This window comes from Eptesicus fuscus, chromosome 9, assembly GCF_027574615.1.
Source record: "Eptesicus fuscus isolate TK198812 chromosome 9, DD_ASM_mEF_20220401, whole genome shotgun sequence".
NCBI lineage: Eukaryota > Metazoa > Chordata > Mammalia > Chiroptera > Vespertilionidae > Eptesicus > Eptesicus fuscus.
This window is the reverse complement of record NC_072481.1, coordinates 75,940,631-75,963,572: the sequence shown is the minus strand read 5'-3', so window position 1 is coordinate 75,963,572 and position 22,942 is coordinate 75,940,631. Positions and strand designations below refer to the sequence as shown.

The following is a 22,942-nucleotide window of genomic DNA, read 5'->3' as shown; positions in this document are numbered from 1 at the left end:
AATTCTTTGAAGTACTAAACATGTGGTTTAATACATATTTTCATGCTTGTTAGCAGCTTAAAAATAGTGTTTCAGGGACTATATTTACAATTGCTAAGAAGCATTCTTTCTGTTTTTCTAATCATTTTTCATGGGACTAAGAAGTTAAGATAACTGGGAAAGCGGTAAACATAGGAAACCACTAATGGTATCTCCTTCCTCCTACTCTGATCCTCTCTTTGGCTTCAAAGAGTGACTTGGAAAATGTATCTTACACAAGGAAAAGTTACACAGCAGAAGGTACAAAAAAGCAACAATTGAGATGGGGACAGGAAACTTGGAGGGAGTAGGTTGGGGGTGTTGATGGAGAGGGATAAGGCCTGTAACTTTTGCTTTAGTAAAAAGGAATTTGGATTGTTTTCTGCTCTCACTTTTGCTTCAAAAACTCTCCCTCAAAGCAGTGTGCTTTTAGAACTCAAAGAATATGCAGGTTACAGGAATGCCTTCTCATTCTCTTCCCAACCTTAACTGGGGGTTAGTCTTGTGGCCACAACAGTCTGCAATATAACTTAGAACGATAAGAGATAACGCCCACTGGTTGCCAGATTGTATCACAAACCCCCATGCACTTTGCTTTATGAGAGAACCGGAGTGAAGCAGGCCACTGCTTAGCTTTGCAAAGTAAGGCAGGGGTTCATGTCATTGGGAGGTGGATAGCAGTGCGAATTGACAGCTGATGGGATGGGAGGGGGTAAAAAGAATAAAAGGAATGAATTTTAGCTTGCTTTCAATTACTGTATCCCCACTGTCTGAGGCCATTGGTAGTGTCCAGGCAATGTTCTTATAACTTGACAGTCCCCAAGAACAATACTTGAGGTTTAGGGTAGGCAATAATCTATGTTCCCAGTGGTCTTCAAATCATAACCTTTGAGAGCTGTAAAGCAAGAGTCATCTCCTTTGACCCAATCCCTTTCATTTTGTAGGAGAGGAGATTAAGGGCCAATGCAGTTAAGTTACTTGCCCAAGGTCACAGGCTAGCTAGTGCCCGAGTCAGAACTGAAACTGGAGACTCGAATTGTTAGAAGCAGCCTCGTTCATCAAAGGAAGGTTAACTATGTCTCATGTGCCCTATATGTGAAAATCGGGATGTGTAGAATACATTTTAGATGGTTTTCAGGAGCGGTTACGTTTTTAAAAATGCACACACACAGAAGTGTCCTTCCAATAGTTTTCGAATAACAACTCATTCTCAAAGATACAAAATAAGCGAAGCTACTTTAGTTGTTAAATGCAAGGTAATTTTTTTTCAAATGGAAGGAATGACTGACGCTTAATAAATACATAGTTGTGTTTTTTTAAAGCTTCGTTATATGCAAATATGATTGTTTTCTGTGGAAACCACATTTCTGGTGCTCAAAAGTGAAACATACTTCACAGAATAGAACCTAAAAGGACTCTTGACAGTTTTTCAGGAGAGAGGCGCAGTGTAGCTCTGGAATTAGAGGGTTTGTCCTGGGCCATCCATGTCCCGAGTGTTGTGGCTTTCATAGGGCCCTGGGCCTTTGCCCACCAACATGGTACTAGGTCCCTTCCCTCAGGAGGTGGCTGGTCCGTTAACTCTTTCAGGGGAAGCCACCATCCACTAAAAGGCAGAACTAATTTTCTTAAAATGTCTTCTTTTACTTGTAGAACCGAGAAAGCTTAAAAATAGAATCACTTCAAGTCCTGAAGCCTAAAAGTGAAACATAATCCAAGGTGGCTGTAGTTCACCGACTCATTAGGGGCAGGGATATATGGCTTGTCTCTAATCCACAAATCAGAAAGGAGCCATGTGTAGATACGGCCTTGCAGCCAGTGAGCGGGAAGTAGCAGTTAATGATGAGAGCTCTATTTACCAGGGAAGCTGGTTTCCCCTGGAAGGTTTTTTAGTGGACAGAGTCCATCTTTCAAGGAGTGGAGGAACTGAATGCCCTTGGTCCTCCCAGCCAGCTCATGCCTGGCTACCCCGGTGATCCTTTTGACTCCTCTGACTGCTGAGAAGGGCTTCGCCTCACTCGTTTTCAGGATCCTGAAGGTTGTGGCTCTGTACACTGGGGGTCATGGAAAGTGACCCCCTATAGTATCACCCCCTGCTTTGCCCTTTTCTGTTTCTGATGTTTTAAGGCTTTAGAAGTATAAAACCAGGGCAGCAGTCCTGTAGCCCCATACTTCTAGTCTTTCTGGGTCTGGCAGCCCTTAGAAGAAGAGCAGACTCATGACCCACACCCTCCACCAAACAGGTGACGTGAAGGACAGCTGAGTGTAAGCGCGAGACGATGGCACCTGGAGCCTGAAGTACCTGGCTCTTATTCCGGCTCTGCTTACTTAGCTTTGTGTCTTCAGGCAAATCACCCTCTGTGCCTGCATTTCCTCACCTGTAAAATGGGGAAACAATTGTAGGTACCTCCATGGGCTTAGGATGTGAGCTCACGTTTGTGAAGTGCTGCCACGGGGGAGGACGAGCGAGTGTTCAGTAGATTATTGGTACACTGCCCTTCCACAGCCTTCTACCGGGCTGTCCTATTGTGCTTTATTTTCTTTTTTTTAAAAATATTTTTTATTATTAGTGAGAGAGGAAGGGTGAGGGAGAAAGAGAAACATTAATGTGAGAGCAGAACACCGATCTGCTGCCTCCTACGTGCCCCGCTACCGGGGATCTGGGCATGTGTCCTGACCGGGAATTGAATCAGTAACCTTTTGGTGCACAGGACGATGCCCAGCGAACTGAGCCACACTCGTCGGGGCATTGTGGTTTATTTTCTGAACTAGCCCTAGTGTTCATTGAAACCCAAAACACCTTGCTAAAAATGACGGTGATGGGGAGAAGTGTACCCCATGGGGTGGCTTTCTCCTAACTTATTCTTTAGGATCTTTGTATGTCTTTATAAGCTGCTGTCCATTAAACTTTTTATAATAGCACTTTCAGTAGTAACCATGTTGTGACTAAAGTCTTTATTTCTATGATTAAATATGTTAATACAGTTGCACTGTTAACATTAATTGCGCTGTTAACATGATTTCACTTCTGCACAGTACAGTGGCTTAAGACTGAATGGCAGAAATCCGGGTGTTTGTCATCTCTGGGCCCTTGGAGGTTCCATTGTGTGTGTGTGTGTGGGGGGGGGGATGGTAGGAGGGAGGGAAGTGGCAGTCTTGCTCTCCTGAGTCAGGGAACCTGCCTCTGGGCCTTCCTCCCCATTGTCATCTCTCTCATCCCTCACTTTTTGTGTTATGACTGTTCTTCCCGTCACCCGGCCCTCTGCCTGGCTTTTAGAAGGATGCCAGAATGTCAGCCTTCACTGGCTGCTTCCGTGGCTTACCACATTAATTACAGCCTTTTCCCAGGTGTTCGACACAAGGTGGAATCTTGTCTTTCCCATTTTGCTTCCCATTCTTCCCAACTCGGATGCTGGCATGGCTCAGTGGGTCAGCTGGCCAAGGTTTTCTTCTGGTGCATTCATTTGCTCATGCGTTCTTTCTCCTCCCTCTCTACCTGTGTGTATGGAGGGCACCTCTCTACCTGGCTCTGGCTGCCATCCTTCCCACTGTCCCATCAAGGAAACCTGCACAGAGCCTTGCCTGATTCCCTCACATTACTGCTTTCCTGTAGCACATCTCAGTCTGCCTCGTATCCTCACCATTGGCGTTCTTGACTTCTTCATATCTGCAAGCTGCAGGAAACCAGCCGGGTGTTCTCATCATGTAGTCCTTGTAGCGCCTTCTGCGTTGTAGACTCTCAAAAATGGAAGCAGAGGCGTTGTCGTTAGATGCCTACAGCGTGCTTGGGGCCCCAGTTGTCCTGTTGAGGATGCAAAGAAGTAGGAGGTGTGACCGCCCACTCTTGGGATGGCGGGGGAGAAAAAGAATGAAAGTAGTTGGAGTTAGTTTGCAGGCTGTTTGGGGAGACAGGCTTTAAACACAAATGATTCGAAAGCAAGACTAAACAGGCGTCAGGAGGAAAGCAAGACCCATCTCGTCCTCAGCTGGGCAGTTTCAGCGGGAGGTGCCAGCTGGGCCTTAAGAATGGGGAGGCCATGGCTCCCTGGACATTAGAGTACACATTTCAATCACCTGGATTATTTAAAAAATTACCAATACTCGGGCCCTATCCAGACTAATTAGAACCGCTGGGGGCGGGGTCTGGATATGGGTATTTTCTTTGGTGTCCCAGGTCATTTTAATGCACTCTTTCCATTGGAATTACTGAGCCTAGGTGGAGAGTGAAAACTGGGGAGGTTGTTCATGGCTGGGGGAACATCAGGCAAAGGTAGGGAGGCAGAAAGTAGGTTCGCACAAGCAGAGACCAGTTGGACTGGAGTCGATTTGGGGGAAATCTTCGGACCTAACGTTGGCTATGTTGGTAAAATTGGTCTAGAATATAGAGTGCCTTCCTGCAAGGGCCGGGCAGGGAATTGGGGGATGGGTAAGTAGCGTAGGGGTTGAGCTCAAACAAAGAAGAAATGCCCTATCAATTAGGGGCCATGGGACCCTGCCCCAGGCCATCGCTGCCAGAGGGAAAAGCAGACCTCATTTGTTGCCAGATCTTCAACCTTAAAGTGCCAGAAATCTACCCGTTTTAAAAATGTTGGCTCCATTGAAAAGGAAAAAGGGAAAGCCAAACAAAATAGGTCTGTAGGCCAGATTTGGCTTCAGGGCTGCCACTTAGCAGTCCCTGGTCTCTCGGATAATAATAGCTAATGTTTATCAAGTGCCTGTGTGTATGGAGGGCACTGAACTGAGTGCTTTACACGCATTAGCACATTAGCCCCGTAACAACCTGTGAAGTGGGTATTATGACCATGCTTGTTCTGCACAGGAGGTAACAGGCACTGGGGGGTTAAGGGACTGGCTCCAAAGTCGCAGCTTATTCCTGGTTTCTATCCTCTGTTCTCTGATATTGTATGAATTACATAGTAGGGACCCAAGATACCTGTCCCCCAAAAATAATCCAATGCTTTCCACGCTTACCTGACAATAAGAATTGCCTGTAGCCCATCTCCAGGCTGCACCCACCTCCACCCTCCATCAGAGAAGCACCAAGGTCGAGCACTTGGGAAACACCGCTGTAGGTGGTTGGAACACAAGCAAAGGTTTCTTGAAGCTGGAATGAGCAGGGGATGCTGGAGCCGCCTGCCAGAATCCGTGCACAGTTTGTTCATCTCAACTGCTTCCTCAGTGGAGAGAACAGCCCTGCAGATCCCAGGGACCTGGGTGGATGGCTGGGTTTCCAGGTCCTTGCTGAGCAAGCCATCCAAAGATGGGTTACCCAAAACCCAAAGGAGGTAAAACAAGAAGGGCTTCCCAAAGGGTTGAGAGTCTTAGCTCAGGAGGTTCGCGTGAGCACTATTGCTGCGTTCCAGGGACCAACACCAGCTGGGAACCCGGGCGATCATTCTGGGCACCCTGCTCTCAAAGGGTGTACCTGACCCTATTGTAGGAAGGCTTTTCATTCTGTCAGGTCTGGGCCTGCCTGGAACAGGTTACCAAGTGATCAAAAGGCCAGGAATTTCCCTGGGAAGAGAACCAGGGCATCCCATTAGAGTAAGGGCGCTATGGATGGGACAGGTCTGGGAGCAGGACAGCTATAGGGACCGTGGGAAAAGGCAGGATGGAAGTGAGGGACAGGCTGAGGGAGAAAAGAAAGGAAACCTTTGACTCCTTTTAATTCCTAGGGCTGAAAGAATGGATGAGGTTGAGCTTTTCCGATGCCAGGGTGTGCGCTGTGTGGAGGGAATGGTTAGTTCGGTCTGAGTTGATTGTGAGTGACATCAGAGGCCATCGGGCTTTCTAAGAGGCTAGGGCTGAGCGCTGGAAATGGGGCTTGGGCATCCAGGTTTTAGTGGAAGTCTGAATGAGCAATCACAAGCCAAGACCAGTCTCCCCAGCTTAAGAAAAAAAATTGAGGTGCCACAAAAACCTTTCATCATCTTCACTTTTCCCTCTATGATATGAAAACGAGACAGATTCATCAGGTTGATTTTGGGGGATCAATATTGTCAGGGCTCCCAGAGATGAGCCGTCGGATGTTATTGATTAGGTGCGTTAGCAGGTCTGGGCTGGCTCCTGTGTGCTCTGAGAAAGCCCACAGTTTGCAGCCTCTCAAAGTAGAGAGCCAGCTGCAGAGTGCTGTGTGTAAAGGAAGGTCACAATTGTCTTGAACGAAGATGGCTCTTTCAACCATTATGTCCTATGCTCTCTGACTTTGCTGATTCAAGAAAATCTTGAATTGTTAGCATATTAAAGTTTGAAAATGCGAGTCTTTTGAGTACTGTCCCCGAGGAAAGAGCTATGTAAATTCTAAGTATCTTTATAATTGATTTTTGGACATGTAACTTGTGTCTAACCCTACTTGCAGCACACCTTGAATTGACTAATTTTTGTTTGCTATATTAACTAGCAACACTTGCGACAATCACATTAAGGTGGTGAAGTTGCCAACCTTTCCTGTTGCCGTTTTCCTTGTTTGCATCTCGGACAGCCTCATTCTGGGACTAGACTTGAGGAGGAGGTTTTCAGCCCTGGGATGTGGTGGTGGGTATGGAAGGAGCTTAGGACTTGAAAATCTGGCTCCAGAAACATGCTGTCACTTAACCAGCCCAGCCTGTCACCTTTTACAAATTATATATCTACTAGAGGCCCAGTGCATGATTAAATCATGCATGTGTAGGGTCCCCTACACGCTTTCGCTTTCGATCGCGGGGGAGCTGGGTGCCTGTCCGCTGGTGCCGGAGCGGACACCCAGCTCCCCTGCTTTTGATGGTCCGCGGCGGGACGTGAGCTCGCTGCCCCAGAGGCCCCTTCTGTGCTGCAGCACAGCCATGGTGCAGACACTGAGCTCGCGCTGCCGCTGGCGACGTGAGCTCAGCGTCCCGCCAGCCCAATCAGCCACCCTGGCCACCCCAAGTCCCGCCCCCCCCCCCCCCGCGCCTCCTGGCCAATTGTGGGCATAGCGAAGGTACGGTCAATTTGCATATTTGTCTATTATTAGGTAGGATGAGCTGTAGTTACCTAAAATAGTGTCTGTTTCCTCCAATGGTTGCAAGGATTAAGTGAGATAGTGTTTATAGGAAATGTACTCTGTTTGTCCCTAACTAGCGTGTGCCACCTACCATGGTAAGAACTCTGAAGTGTTGGTTGAATCTAAATTCTCAGCATTTTTACCCGCTTCAGGGAAAACAAATTCGGACAAACGCTTATTGAACACCTGCTTGGTGCAGAATGCAGCTCCCAGAATTCCAGGGGTTACCAAGGAGACTAAGGTGCTCTGGCCCGCAACGAGTTTATCAGCAGATAAAGAGAGATGAAACATGTTCTTCAGGAACTTAAGATGAAAGACAATGATGGTCATAAGAAAATATTGATGAAGTCTTAGGCATCCAAGCCAGGGATGGGGAGATGGGGGCCGGGGAGGGAGACAGAGAAAGCTTCAGGAAGTTTGAAACTAGTGAAGGGTTTTGGCAACGTTGACATTTTAGCCAGAAACTTCTTTGTGGTGGAGGCTGTCCTGTGCATTGTGGGATGTTTAGCTGCATTCCTGGCCTCCACTCATTAGATGCCAGTAGACCCCACTTATGACAATCAAAATTGTCTGTGGACATTGCCAAGTGTCCCCTGGAGGCAAAATCAGCCCTCCTCCCATTGTTTCTCAGACCTACTGACCCAGACGTTTCCTTTGGCATGCCTAACCATGGAACCCCAGAGCTGTGCTTCACCGATCCCACTCTTCCTAGCTGGTACAGCTGCTCTGTGTAGCCAGCCGAAGCCCTCCGTGTCTGTTTTATGGTCATGCGTTCTATGACTAGGCCACTCGGAGCTTTTCTGTAAGTTGGGGGAAGCAAGGATCAAAGTCTGCAGTTCAGGGCAGGCCAAGGAAGTTTCGCATTTATCATTTACTCAACTGGGTAATTAAGGGAGACCTTCTGCTCAGGACTAACATCCCGGCATGGCTGTTGATCCCAGCTTCACCGTGGCTAGTTGATGATGTGGGCACATCACTAACCTGTTTTCTGACCTGTTAAATGAGGGTAATTAGGGTTCTCATCTCATAGGGTTGTTGTGAAAATGGAATGTCATGGTGCCTGTGACATGTTGGCTCCAGGGCTGGTCAGTGCTAGACACATCCAAATGCTTGTTGTCATTGTATTATTGCTGTTGTTGTTGCAACTGTTAACAGCCATTTCCTTTGTTGCTGATGCCTCTGCAACCCCTTTCCCTTGCTCATCCCGCCCCATGCTGGCCAGTCTCTGCCACTGCCACGGGGCATCCTGACTCACTTGACTTGTTGATTTAGCACGAGTAGATGAGGCACCTAGTGTGTGCCAGCCCCTACTGTAGGTGCTGGGGAAACAGGGTCGGCACCTTAGTGTGGTGGCTTGTGTCATAATTGATGAAGATTTTGTCACATAATAAGTACTCTGTTCCTGTCTTTGGATTCTGGTTGTGTTTTTATTTACTTACTATAGGCCCGGTGCACGAAATTTGTGCACGGGGTGGGGGGGCGGAGGGGGAGGGGGAGGAGGGTGGTCCCCTCAGCCCGGCCTGCACCCTCTCCAATCCAGGACCCCTCGGGGGGTGTCCGATTGCCTCTCACAATCCGGGACTGCTGGCTCCTAACTGCTCGCCTGTCTGCCTGATCACCCCTAACCACCTCTGCCTGCCTGATTGCCCCTAACTGCTCCCCTGCTGGCCTGATCGCCCCTAACCACCTCTGCCTCGTCCTGCAGAGGACGAGGGCTTCCCTCCCTCTGGCTGACCGCAGGCATCCAGGACCTGGGCCAGCTTCACCCAGGCCGGCCACAGCCGCAGGGGACCATGGGCAGGCGGCTTTGCCCAGGCTGCAGCCACAGGCACTGGCGCCCGGGACTGCGGGGTGGGCGGCTTGTCCCTCTCTGGGGCCACAAGTGCAGACACAGCCGCTGGCTCCCAGGACCACGGGGCAGGTGGCTTATCCCTCTCCCGGGCTGCAGCCTGGCTGGTCCCCATTCCTCTCTCCCCAGTGTTGAGTGTCTGAGCCGTGAGGGTGTGATGACCATTTGCATATCAGCTCTTTATTATATAGGACTAGAGGCCCGATGCACAAAATTCGTACTAGAGTAGGCCTTCCTTCCGCCGGCTGCTGGCATCGGCTTCCCTCTGGCACCCGGGACCTGGGCTTCCCTCACAGCCCCGGCTTTGTTTGGAAGGTCGTCCGGAAGGACTCTGGTCTAATTAGCATATTATGCTTTTATTGTTATAGATTAATTTATCTTTATTGTTGAAAGTATTACAGATGTCTCCCTCGCCCCCCCCATTGAGCTCTTCCACCCCGGCCTACCGAACTCTTGTCTGTGTCCATGGGTTATGCATATATGCATATAAGTTATTCTGGTCTGTGTTTTTAGAACAGTGGTTATTACATGATGGGCTCGGACCCACAGCACTTGGGAGCTTGTTAGAAATGCAAAATTTCGGGTCATTCCCCAGACCTACTCAGTCAGGAACTCTGGGATGGAGCCAGCAGTGTAGGGTTTAACAGGCCCCCAGGCCATTCTGATGCACCAAGTTTGAGGGCCACTATCTGGGGAAAGATACTTTTCAACAAGGACTGGGGAAGCCCATGGCCTTCATTGGGCTACAGTGTTATACATGGTGCCATCAAAAACGGTGTTGCTCACATAGTGCAGTTCTAATAACAGCAGAGCTTACGAAAGCTAGTCTTCAGTGTGTGAAGGTAGTTTTAAACCGGCAGTGCCCTGGGATCTCTCCCATTTCCTGCCCCCTCTCCCATGAGGTGGGAGGGCCTGCGTGCCACAGCACAGAACTCATAACAGAAAGGCTTGGCCACCCTTCGGCTTTCATCATCCAGTGGACAGGGAGCTTCCTTCCTCCCTTTTCTCTAGAGACTTTGACATGTTTCTTTGACAATTATTTTCCTTCTTTCAATTTCTTCTCTCTTAATCATCCTCTTATCTAGCACCATAAAAAAATCTTTATGCCTCTAATCAAATAGCCAGCCAGATGTACAAATGAAACGGTCGCTCTCCTTAGGTAACTTGGGCATTTAAAGATATGGTAAGGAGTAAATGAAATGAGAGACCATGGAAAGCATCCAGCCTGGAGCTGCGCACAGAGCGGCTGGCCACTCGACAGACATGGTGCAATTCTTGCCCCTACCCCCAATTCATTACAACCAAGAAGGGCAGAATAAACACTGCTGTTCTTGACTACCCACAGTTTGAATGGGTGCGAATAACCATTGTATTAATTATAACCAAAATCATGGAATCAGAAGTTTTGATTATTTAAAACTTTTACTAAACTTATATGTAATTACATAAACTTAAAACACTCAATAGATGTCTCCTGATTTGTTTTCATAAAGATGGATGGGGGGAAACACTTCAATCAGATTGGCAGCAATTCTTTACTTCTGCATCAGCCCAAACCTGGGTCTGCTGATAAGTAACTTGTCAATGTAACAGCCATCTTCAGTTTACAAATGCTCATTAATTACTGCCCTGCTCGGAGGAGTGTTTGGGATGGATGGCTAGTTCCTTTGATAAAAGGCTGTGTCTTGAAAATGCCTGTGAAAGATTATAAGGCTTTATGACCTAGGTTTATCTTGGTGGTTCTCTTCTAAAAATGTCCCTCTGTCCAGTGGTGGGCATTTCATTTCCCTTTCCATCCACTTTCAGCCAAAACAACTTCTGGTCACAGGGACAGTTTTAAGTCTGCTCTTTGTGGCTGTTTATAATATAGAGGTTGGGAAAGTAAGGCCAGCGTACTCATTTCTTGCTTCCTGCCTTGCTTGAGAGGGTGAGGATCAGCTCTTCTCAGCCCTTGAGTTTCAAAGGTTGCTGCTCTGTATAGCGAGGTGGCCTAGGTGTGGCCCTTAAATGTCCGCCACTTCGGAACTTCCAGCGTGACTCAGCCCCCGCCATCCTTTTCAAAAGCAGGTTTGTTGACCAGAGTGTGACCCTTCCCTCTGCCCTGAGGAGTCAAAGAAATTGGAATAGAGCCATGCTATGCTGTCCATATAGTTGAGTTATATAAATATTTGTTAAAGATGGCTCTAGACATGTATTGTCACATTTGACGGTAACAACTTGCCAAGTGTTGAGCTCTTCTGAGTCTTGCTTTTCCTTTAACAACACGTAAAATAATGTTAAAATGGCCCGCTGGTTGGCTACCCCTTTTGGATAAGGTAGGTCTCCTGCTATTTTTGCACCTTAGAGAAGAGATCTCAATAGGAATAGATAAAGGCCCCAACTTTGCATGATTAGGAACTCCGCTGTATTGCTCAGGGGGACTACTTTGTGTTCATCAGCGTTCTGAAGACCAATGAACTAGAATGCGAACTTATTAATTCACCTGGAGAAATAATACCTGACAAGTGGACAGTTGCAGAAATTGGTATTGCTTTGTGTTCCTGATCAGGAGATTATTAGCTGGGTCAGAATAAAGGAGCGGAGTGACTGTTAGTGTCCTCCAGCGGCGACAGCTGCTCCGGATCCTACCTGCAGAGGCGGGGTCCTGCTGGCTGCTTGCGGTACATAGTGGATACTGGCATTTAGTCGGGGGTCCAGCGCTGACTGTTATGAAACCCTGATTTTGTTGCCCTTTTTTTCTTTCTTTCAAAGAAAATACGTATTTTTAGTGCATGCTTGCTATTTAAAGAAATCAAAGAATATATGTCCATGGGTAAAATTTAAAATACCCCTGCTTTCCTTCCTAGAGGTAACCACAATAACAGCTTGGCCTTTCCCTTTTATATCCAATTGCAAATATACTCTTTTATATAAAAAATTGTGGCTTGCAGTTTGTATTTAGCAAGGAGTTACACATATTTTCATACGATGTCATTCTTCTTGGTAATAGCTGCACTCCCACCCGTGATATGGATGTGCCCAAGTGTAGTTAGCTCTTCCCGTCTGACTGTTATTTCTCTTTTTAACTCTCGATATTACACACAGTTCTACATTGAATATCCTTGTACATATATTTTTGTGCATGTGTGTATTTCTGTAGGCTAGATTTCTATATATTGAATTTCTGCCCTGGGGCACATATAGTAAAATGCTGGTGGACAGGCCAAATTGTCCTGCAAAAAGGCCGAACCAATTCTTCTTCCTATCACCAGTGGAGGCAATTCTGCTTTCTCATCCTCTTTCCAGTACTGGATAACATTAGTCTCTTTGCACTTTTGCTAGTGATGGCATGGTACCTCCTTATTTTTATTTTGTGTTCCTTTCACAATTACTACTATTACCACAACCACTGGGACTACTATTACTGCTGCTGGCTAACATTTACTGACAGTTTTTATGTGCCAGGATTGTTTTAAGCGCATCGTGTGAAATTTAAACTTCCAACATCCTTGTGAATTTGGTATGATTATTGTCCTCATTTTGCAGAATGAGAGATGGATTAGTACATTTACTCCTGTATTGGTTTTACAAGGCTGTTTAGAATTTTCTTATTGAATTATTGGAACTTTTAATGAGTTACAGATATTGGACTTTCTCGAGTGTATGTGTGTATGTATAGTATAGTAAGTATTTCCCGTTTGTCATTTTTCTTTTAATTTTATCTGTGAGATGTATATCTCTCTACAGAAGTTTTACTCATTTTAAAAAAATATAAAACTATAATCTTTGAGTTTGGTGGCTTGTTTTGGGAAAGCCTTTGCTAGTCCCCAAATTATGACAATATTCCATATTTTCTTTTGACTTCATAATTTTAATATTTTGACCGTTAATGTCTTTGGAAGGATGTTTTGTGTTTTAAATTTTTTTATTTTATGTATTTTTATTGATTTCAAAGAGAGAGGGAGAGAATCATTGGTCAGCTGCCTCCTGCACGGCCCCTAGTAGGGATCAAGCCTGCAACCTGTGCATGTGCTCTGACCAGGAATCAAACCGTGACTTGCTCAACCACTGAGCCACAGTGGCCAGGCAGAAGGGTGTTTGTGTTTTAAAGATCTGATTTTATATTTTTCCCAAATGGATAGCCAGTTATACTAGTACCATTTATTGAATGGGTCAGCCTTTCCCCATGAATCAGAAATGCCACTTGTGTCATATTGAAGCAAGCACTCAGGCGCATGTGTGTGCAGGGATCTGTGTTGGTCTGTGTCTGGACCTTCTATTCCAGTCCATTGGTATCTTTGTCTCTTTCTAAGGAAACAGCACACTGCTTTAAATACAGTAGCTTTGCAGTGTGTTTTGCTATAAATAGAAAAAATCCTGCCCCCTTTCATCTTATACTTTTTTTTTTCATTAGGATTATAATGTTTGTCATTATGCTTTTATTTTCTTATACTTTACTAGAGGCGCCCGGTACACGAAATTCGTGCACTCGGGGAGGGGGGGAGTGCGGTCCCTCAGCCCAGACTGCATCCTCTCGCAGTCCAGGAGCCCTCAGGGGATGTTCGACTGATGGCTTAGGCCCGCTTCCCATAGGAGAGCACACTGACCACCAGGGGACAGCTCCTGCATTGAGCATCTGCCCCCTGGTGGTCAGTGCATGTCATAGCGACCTGTCGTTCTGCTGTTTGGTCAATTTGCATATTAACCTTTTATTATATAGGATAATGCTGTGGAATCTCCCAATAATAATAATAATTATGTGCATCAGAATCTTCTCTATTCAATAAGAATCAAGCCATCAAAGTTGAGTTATGTCTTTTAGCCCTATCTAAAACTTCAGCAAAATCATCGGCATGAAAATACAAATCCTGATCATTTGGCAAATGAATAGCTAATCTTGTGATTGCATGAGATTGGTCATGCATTCGCATTGCAAAAAGTCTCCAAACAGCCTCAGGAGCACTCATATACCTGGAGTCAATGAAGTCCTGTACTTCGTCATGATTGATAATATTTTTTTCAGAAATTTGAATATTTGCACAATCATGCCCTTTATAGATGTATTTAAATAGATATTTAACACTTTTAATTGATGCACAGACTTAAACATTTATATGACAGTTATATTTGAGGCACAAATACGGGTTATAAGGGACAATCCAAGTATTATTGACAATTTTATTTCCAATAGAAATGGTACTACCAGATCTTCGTTTGTATTTGGGATATCCATCAATATTTCCAGTGGTTGCATTTTGAAATTCTTTTGGATTTCCCTTTGAACATTTTCCATTTTCCATACATGGACTATTTGGATTTTGTATTCCACATGGTCCATGTACCATATTTGATTTTACAATTTGAAAAAGTCGAGGCCACTGGTCCTCATCTGGAATTTCTGCATTAACTATACGGTCAATGTCATCTTCTGAACGTAATTTGGACTCACTATCTAATATCAATAATATGTGAGCGTGAGGCAGTCCGCGTTTCTGAAATTCAATGACATGAATTTTAGCTATTACTTTGCCAAATAAATGGAATTTACATATATCATTTAAAGGAGCATTCAGCTTAATAATAAAACCTCTGGCTACCAAGTCAGGTCTGTTTTCAACTTTTTGCCAGCGTTGTAAATTGTTTGCAATATCTGCCCATTTGGGGTTGCATATCATGGTTATGAATAAATCGGGCTTGCCATACTTCATTACAATTGCCATAGCATCCTGATATCACTGCTGCATATTTCTGGGACTACCCTCAAAAGATGATGGGCCGAAACCGGTTTGGCTCAGTGGATAGAGCGTCGGCCTGCGGACTGAAAGGTCCCAGGTTCGATTCCGGTCAAGGGCATGTACCTTGGTTGCGGGCACATCCCCAGTAGGGGGTGTGCAGGAGGCAGCTGATCGATGTTTCTCTCTCATCGATGTTTCTAACTCTCTATTTCTCTCTCTTCCTCTCTGTAAAAAATCAATAAAATATATTTAAAAAAAAAAAAGATGATGGAAGTATTATCATTTTACCAATCGGCACATTGTCATTTTCAGATATAGATTTGAGATAATCCATCAAACCACTATATTTTTCAACTCTCAACTTAGATTGGTTTGCTTTGATGAAATTTATCTGATTGGCCTCCATTTTTGAATATGAATCCACAATAAACTGTTGAGTTAATTTTCCTGCATTTAAAATAGGATTGAACGTGTCCCGCACAGAAAGATGAAATCCATAATACTGCATTTGTGTGACTCGTGTCCTTACATTTTGTCTAGTATTATTGTCGATTACACTGTTGTCTCTGAGTCTTAATGCAATATCTATTCCCCAGCCTTTTTCACCATGTGGAAAAAGAATAGGATATGTCATTGCATCTAATGTAGGAAACAGGATACTGATTTGTTTCATTTTAGTGGCATTTGGATTATTGGGATCTGGTTTACAATGAATGAGCAAGTCCCTTTCAAAAGGAGGTTCTCCATCTTCATTTCTGAATATGACAGCAACCTCGGTTACACAGGGAGAATTATATCTACCTGGGTCACTATTACAGTCATATTTAATTGCCATTGTTACTTCTGTGGGATCAATACCTTTTGCTGCTGCTTCAGAGTGGGCTTCCTTTTCTACCTCATGTAGCATCTTGTACAATTTTTTTAATTCATTTATTTCATGCATGAGGTTGTTGATGTTGATCATGGGTCTTTCTGAGCAGCCCTGGTTTTTTGGCATTGCTAATCTTTTACTTGTAGCTTTGGCTGATTCCAAAATACAGAGTTGAGCAAACTTCCATCTGAAGGATGTAAAGTTCCAGTACGGTGATAAACTTGTCCGTGTATTCTAAAACAGTATGGCCCATATCCTGATGGTGATGCAATATTTGCACCCATGGAAGCAAAAGCAAAAGAACTATTTATGGAATGAATATTTTCCATTAAAATTTTACTGTTAGAATCTTTGTCATTAATCTTTTTAAATATGCCCAGTAATCTGGAAAATCTATATCATTTGGACAGACTTTCCCTTTGCTACAACATCGAGTAAATTTCCCATCAGATGGTTTTTCATCAGAGAAATTTAGTGATAGGCAAAATTCACATCTAACAGTCATTCCACCACAACTATGTTCAAGAATTGCATCCTCATGTACTCCATTTTCGCTGAGAAGGCAGTTCCTACCAGTATTGGTAGTACTTGTTGATGACTGTTCTCTAGACATATTCTGTCGATGACGCCAGTGTTTTTCGGCTTCAGAGCACCGTTTTTCCAATAGCTGCTCTTCAGATACATTCTGTCGCAGGCGCCGCCTTCTTTCAAGATCAGATGCACGTTGCTCTTCAGACATTTTCTGTCGATAACGCCGGCATCTTTCGGCTGCAGAGCTACGTTTTATCAACAGTTGTTCTTTAGACATAGTCCCACCTCTCTACTGTCACGGTATGAGATGCAGGTGAATGAGAGTCCTGGCTGTCAAGCCGCTGAGAGCTGTCTGACCAATGGCTGATTCTGTGGGGGTGGGACTTCCTCCTCCCTGCTGTCAGTTTGCACAGCTGCGATGAGGAAGCTGGGAGCGACCAAGGGAGCCATGCCCTCCAAGCCACCCACTCTCCACCTGCTCTCCTGTTCTGCTCTCCACGCCTGAGGGCTTTGGCCTGGCACTGCCGGTGCCACTGCCCTCACCTCCTGGGCCTGGTGATGGTCCCGGGAGCCTGTGGGCGTGGCCTGGCGCTGCCGCCTTCGCCTCCCGGGGCCCAGCGATGGTCCCAGGAGCCTGAGGGCGTGGGTATGCAAATCAACCTTCCATCTTTGTTAGGTTAATTTGCATACTTACTCCTGATTGGCTGGTGGGCGTCGCGGAGGTACAGTCAATTTTGCATCTTTCTCTTTTATTGTGTAGATTGAAAATTTACAGGTTCTCCCATCCACTGTGAACTTAGGGTAATAAGAAAGATGATAATTGCCTACCTCATTGGTGATTGTGTGCACTGGAATGGTAATGAGCTTTTTACATATATTATTTCATCTAATACCGCAATCCTTTCTCATCTGAAGATGAGGAAAGTGAGGCTCAGCAGGTAAGCCCTGAATTCCAAGCTACTCTTCTTGACAATGAGAGCCAGACCAAGTGATTTCAAACCTCTGTATTAACTCTGATGCTACCCTGACACTTGGCGACTCCTCACCCGTTGTTTATAGGCCTTTGTCTAGGATGGTTATTAGGTGCCTTTGTGTTCTGTGGGCAGCCAGTGACTGGCAATTGCAGTGTTTATTGTGTGAGATGGAAGACCTAACACGATTTCTCCTGAGGACTCACATATTGGGGCAGCAAGAGTTGAAAAAGTCAACTTTGCCAAGGGGATTTGTTCTAACTTAGGACATGGGTCCAGGTGGGACCACAGTATAAAATACGTATAAGTGAGAGGGGAGGGAAGTCATTTAGCAGATGCTTCTTCTTAGGCCCAACACTTGTTTAGTCCTCCCTCAGCTCGGAGAGCCTGGGTCTGGCTGTGGTTCGGAACACAAAGGCGAGGAAGACACAGCCCTGGACATTAAAGGACCAGGCATTCTGGTGGCAAAATCCATACCCAACCCCAGGAGTTTGTACCTTTTCAAAGAAAAGGCAACACATGTTAGCTCCCTAGTGGCGGGACCCAGATCTGCAGTGGGTTTGGAAGCACTTTGCTGGAGAGGGGCATCTTTCCTCTGTGTCTGCGTCAATCCACCTACCAGCCTGAACCTTCCCATCCCACATCAATCTACCTACCAGCCTGAACCTTCCCATCCCATATCAATCCACCTACCAGCCTGAACCTTCCCATCCCGCAGGTGATTGATTGCCTTTAGAGTTGGTTTCTCTCAGGTGCTTTCTGTTGATTCTTAAGGGTGAAAGTAATTTTCTTTGGAGAACTTTGAAACTGCCTCCCAAACAGAAGTCCAGCTGAGTTCCTGGTGGGAGCCTTGGGAAAGTAATCCTATTTACTAGTAGTAGTATATTGATTTTGTGTGTAAAAATGGACTCAGAGGCCTGTGACAATGAGTGTATTTGAAATTATAATTTAAAATATCTAACAGAATAGCTGTGCAGAAATACAACCCCAGAATATAAATGATTAGATGCTTAGTGAATTTCTCGAATGCATGTAATTAAATTGGCAGTGAGTAGGTCAAATTTGTTTTCATATCCTAAATCCTTTAATTTACCTTTTCTTTAAGAATCACTGGTGTAAGCATGGAGGAATGGCTATTAAATCTTATAGGCCTTTATAATATATAGTTGTGCTTTGTTCACTTATTTGTTTAATCAGTCCACATTGCCCCATCTATTATTATAAAATAGAAGGCACCTCATCAAAGAATTCTCTTTTTTACTGCATGACTGCACTCTTCATTTTGTGAAAGCTGACAAGGTTTCCTTCCAGGTTGAAAAGTAAATGTATAATTATTGTTAATTTATTTAGCACATGATGCCTGACCTTGATTTTTACGTCTGTAGTTATGGCTGGTACATCTACTTCATTCCCAGCCTTCCCGTTCCTGGTATCTCTCTGATCACCACCTAGTGTCGCTCGGGGATTACGATCACAGGTGGGCCTGCCGGGCTGTGCTGGTGTGACTGCGGGTGCTGGTAACCCTGCTGTCCATGGCTTGGCCTCGGCTGACCTGGGCTTTCTCTCACTCCCAGGGCTTCAGCTTTCATCTGCCCGCTCTGTTAGCAGTTTTCTCCATATTTCCTTTAAAACAGACTTTCACGTCTTCCTTCCCCCCTTCTTCCCCCCCCCCCCCGCCCCCCATGCAACTGCCCTGGCATTCTGGCTTTTTCCATTCTTGACAAATGATCTGTCCACTGTAACTGTAGCTCCGCTATGCTGATATCTGTTGAAATTAGACCTAGAATCTAAATGTGGCTTCATGAAACGATGGGTGAGACATTTTTCTCTTCAAAATAGTGTGCAGTGCGCTGGCATCCCCACACAATCACCTACCTGTACCTTTCTCTCCACAGTGCTGTTGGGAGGGGAAGTGGGTAATGTGTGTAATAGTGTCTGAAAGTGACTTAGAAAGAAAACGTTCTGTATGAGGCGTGGTGTTGGCTGTTTCTTTGCATCTATAATCAAGTGGAGATGTGCACCACCATCGCTGCCTGCCTTCCCCAAGCATATTGAATAGACTTCAACCTAATTGCATTTCTTATCATGTAACAGGAATCAGGAACCCTCCCTGTGCTCACTCCTACAGCTACTTCTTACCTTAACGATGAGACTTTGTAACCCAAAGATTAACCATCTCATTTATGTTTCTTGGACTGAGCTACACACACACACACACACACACACACACTTTGTATTTGGTCCTTTTGCTCTTAGAAAAACAATAATTTGGCCCTGAAACTACTCCTGCAAAATAGATACACGGCAAATGTGACTCTCTTCGTGCTGGAGGCAAGCCAGGCTATGTGGGGATTACTTACCTGGAACTGGAGGCTGCTTAGGAAAGGGGTTGGCGGGGCCTGGGTAGCAGTGGGGTTTGCTGTGTAAGTCAGACTCGGGGACATGGAACCTGGCACGGGTCACAGCCTGGAGGAGGTGGATCAATTCTTTCACCTCAGCTCCAGTTTCTTACCTGTCAAATGTGAGTCATCTTTATGACCCCCTTCCACTCAGGCCTTCCATGACTCCCTCCAAGCCCCAGGGAAGGTTTTGCAGCTCTAGATGGCCGCTCATTCGCTCATTGTGCCATGCCATGCACCAGGAAAGGGAGTATCTTTGGGGGTGACTCAGAACTTGTACGAGGAAGGGAGTGTCACTGGGAGTGGCCTCCCTCCTCCTACTTGCCATACCCTTCCCATCCAGACTTGATGTCTCTCTCTTCTCTTTTCAAAGTCCTAAGGGTTAATTATGATGTTTACTGTTTACATTTGCATTCCTGATAGTGCTCTTTCAAAGGGAGTTGGCACCAGTTCATTTTCAAGTCTAAGTAGACCTCAGAATCAGGGAGTGGTTCTCCTGCTGTTGGAGGATGTTGCAGCCCTTCAGAATCTGAATATCACCGCCTGCAGGTTGCCAGGACTTCGGTTCTTACCCTCCAACAATTCGCTTTACTGCCTTAGTTCTTGCGGCGAATCTGAGAAATACTGAGAAACGTTATTTCCGGTTACAGGTGAGGAAACAATGAAGTCAGAGACGTTGTGGGGGAGCAATGGTAAGATATGTACACATATAATACCTTAATAAAAAAAATAGAAAAAAAAAATAAAACAATCTGAAGTCAGAGACGTTGAGTGGCTTTCTCCTCTCCTCCCCATCTCCCCTCTCCCCTCCTTCCTCCCCCTCCTCCCCCCCATGAGAGAGTTGGTGAAGGGGTTAGACTTTGAAATTACTTAGGTTTACAGTCTCACCCGGTGGGATCTCGGGCAAGTTATTTTACTTTGTTAGACCTGAATTTTCTCATCCATGACATGGGACAATTAATGACCTACCTCTCAGGGTTGATGGAGGGACACACTGAATGAGAATGCATGGAACATGGCAAGTATTCAGAAAGGTTAGTTCTTCTACAAGGGTGAGCAAAATTAGGTTTAGGGTTGTTTTTATGGTAAAAGACATACAGGTTATGTTTATTACAATGACTATTAACTCTGTTCTGTGTGCTCATGACTGTAAACTTTTAACTTACTTTTGCCCACCCTATATACATGTTGAGCAAGTGGAGAGCTGGGACTAAAAACAGTTCTCTGCTGTAATTCCTGTATTAGCACACAACTTCCTGTCCATAAAGAGGTTTAGAAGCATCTTTAGATAAATAGATCTATTTCTTTTCATTATATTCAAAGGTATTTAGAACAACTTCAATCAACATAGGTTTGATGGAGGCTTTGTTATAGCTTTTTTTCCTTTCTTTTGTTATTCTGAGCTGCCCTGCAATAATATTTTTAAAAATTGTTGGGGTCCTAGTTGGTTTGCTCAGTGGATAGAGCGTCGGCCTGTGGACTGAAGGGTTCCAGGTTCCATTCCAGTCAAGGGCACATGCCCAGGTTGCGGGCTTGATCCCCAGTAGGGGGCATGCAGGAGGCAGCTGATTGATGATTCTCTCTCATCATTGATGTTTCTATCTCTCTCCCTCTCCCTTTCTTTCTGAAATCAATACAAATATTTTTTTAAAAAATTGCTGGGAACTCCAGAGTGTGATTGCTAGGGGCAAGACACTCAAGTTTTCCTAGGCCAGTGGTCCTCAACTGGGCACAGCTCTACACGCCCCCTACCCCCCGGGGGACATTCGGCAATGTCTGGAGACATTTTTGGTTGTCATAACTGTGGTTGGGAGGGAATGCTACTGACATCTATTCGGTAGAGTCCCCTTCACAACAAAGAATTTTGGGGCCCAAAATCTCAGTAGTACAGAGGTTTAGAAGCTGTGTTCTCGGGTAATTCTGTTCCTATTGCTAGCAGGCTTTCTCCCATTATTGCAAAGTCAGTTAAGTCTTTTCAAACAAGGTGTATTCATTTTCTAAGGTATTTTGGGTTTCCATAGGAAAAACCTTCAAATCCTGAAAATCTAGGACTATTTCATATAGCTTGAGGTATCCTATCTAATAAAAGAGTAATATGCAGATTGATCATCACTGCAACACACAATATAGCTGCCCCCATGGGGTCAAAGATCCTGCCTCCATGTGGATACAAGATGGCCACCACAAGATGGCCAGCAGGAGAGGGCAGTTGGGAGGCACCCAGCCTGCAAGGGAGGGCAGTTGAGAAGGACCAGGCCTTCAAGGGAGGGAAGTTGGAGGTTATCAACCCTGCAGGAGAGGGCAGTTAGGGGTGACCAGGCCGGCAGAGGAAGGAAGTTGGGGGCAAACAGGCTGGCAGAGGAGTGGTTAGGGGGTGATCAGGCTGGCAGGCAGAAGCGGTTAGGGGCAATCAGGAAGGCAGGCAGGCAAGCAGTTGGGAGCCAGCAGTCCTGGATTGTGAGAGGGATGTCCGACTGCCCATTTAGACGGGCAGTCGGACATCCCTTGAGGGGTCCCAGATTGGAGAGGGTACAGGCGGGCTGAGGGACAACCCCCCTCTGTGCACGAATTTCGTGCACTGGGCCTCTAGTACTAGTATAAAGCTTTCGGATCCAATCAGAAATTTTCATAACAGCCTTTTCTGTGTGTGGGCTCCCCCCTCCCCCCAGTATCACATAATCCACATTGCTGTTTTAGTTTTTATAAGCACTGAGTAAACAGTAGCAAGCTTTGCAAACAAAATGTATTTTTACTACATATTAATTGCTCCTTTTATACAAATAATACTTGGCTTTTATTCTTGCACATTGATTTCTAGGGGAAATTTAATATTTGTTTTTAAACTCTTTTATTTCTTTCAAATTGAGCTATCCTAATTGTTAGAATGAACCATCAGCTCTAAAATGAATCCTGTCAGAATAGCAGCTTTTTCTAACTAGTCATGCTTTGAGCAGTCTGCTGTGGTTTATTGTAGTAAAAACAGGAAGTTTCTACTTTAAATAGAAATTATGCTTTTAATTTCTAATTTTGCTAATTTTTCGTTCTGGAATATTAAGATAATAGGATGCCAAATTCAATTTGAATTTCAGGTAACACATTGATACTTGTACTTTTAGTATAAGTATATCCCATGCAATATTTAGGATATAATTATAGTAAAAATTATTTGTTTGTTTGAATTATAATTCCACTGAGTATTCTGTGTTTTTATTTGCTAAATCTGGCAACCCTAAAGATAGGACTTGGGTAATTGGAAAATACCAGGAAATGCCACTCAGCCTGACATCTTCCTGCATAACTTCATCTCAGATGTTGTATTTCACAAAAGTGTTAAATAATAAATCTCAAACAGTTGTTTGCCTAAAAGAAGGAAATCGTTTTCTGAAGGTAATTTAGAAAATTTGTTCTCTAATATAAATTGAATCAACTGGAATTAGAAATCTCTTACCTGATGTTCAGAAGTACCATATATTTAACCTAAAAACTCAATTCTAGAGATAAAACTTGGATGGGGGCAGGGGGAAGTGCTTTTAATGATTGGGCTTTCAGGAATTACCTAGAACTTAAATTA

At 44.8% G+C, this 22,942-nt stretch overlaps 1 protein-coding gene and 1 long non-coding RNA gene across 2 annotated transcripts in view; one reads left to right on the top strand and one right to left on the bottom strand.

The window, feature by feature from the left end:
• The window catches only part of E2F3 (E2F transcription factor 3), a 93,792-nt gene that overhangs the window by 5,936 nt on the left and 64,914 nt on the right, over nucleotides 1-22,942 (top strand). The gene's annotated exons all lie outside the window — the stretch shown is intronic.
• Nucleotides 2,330-19,603, bottom strand: LOC129150356 (uncharacterized). The gene is made up of 3 exons (XR_008557085.1): nucleotides 19,485-19,603; nucleotides 3,657-3,753; nucleotides 2,330-2,393 (listed from the first exon to the last, which is right to left on the bottom strand). It is a non-coding gene; the product is annotated as an uncharacterized LOC129150356 (long non-coding RNA).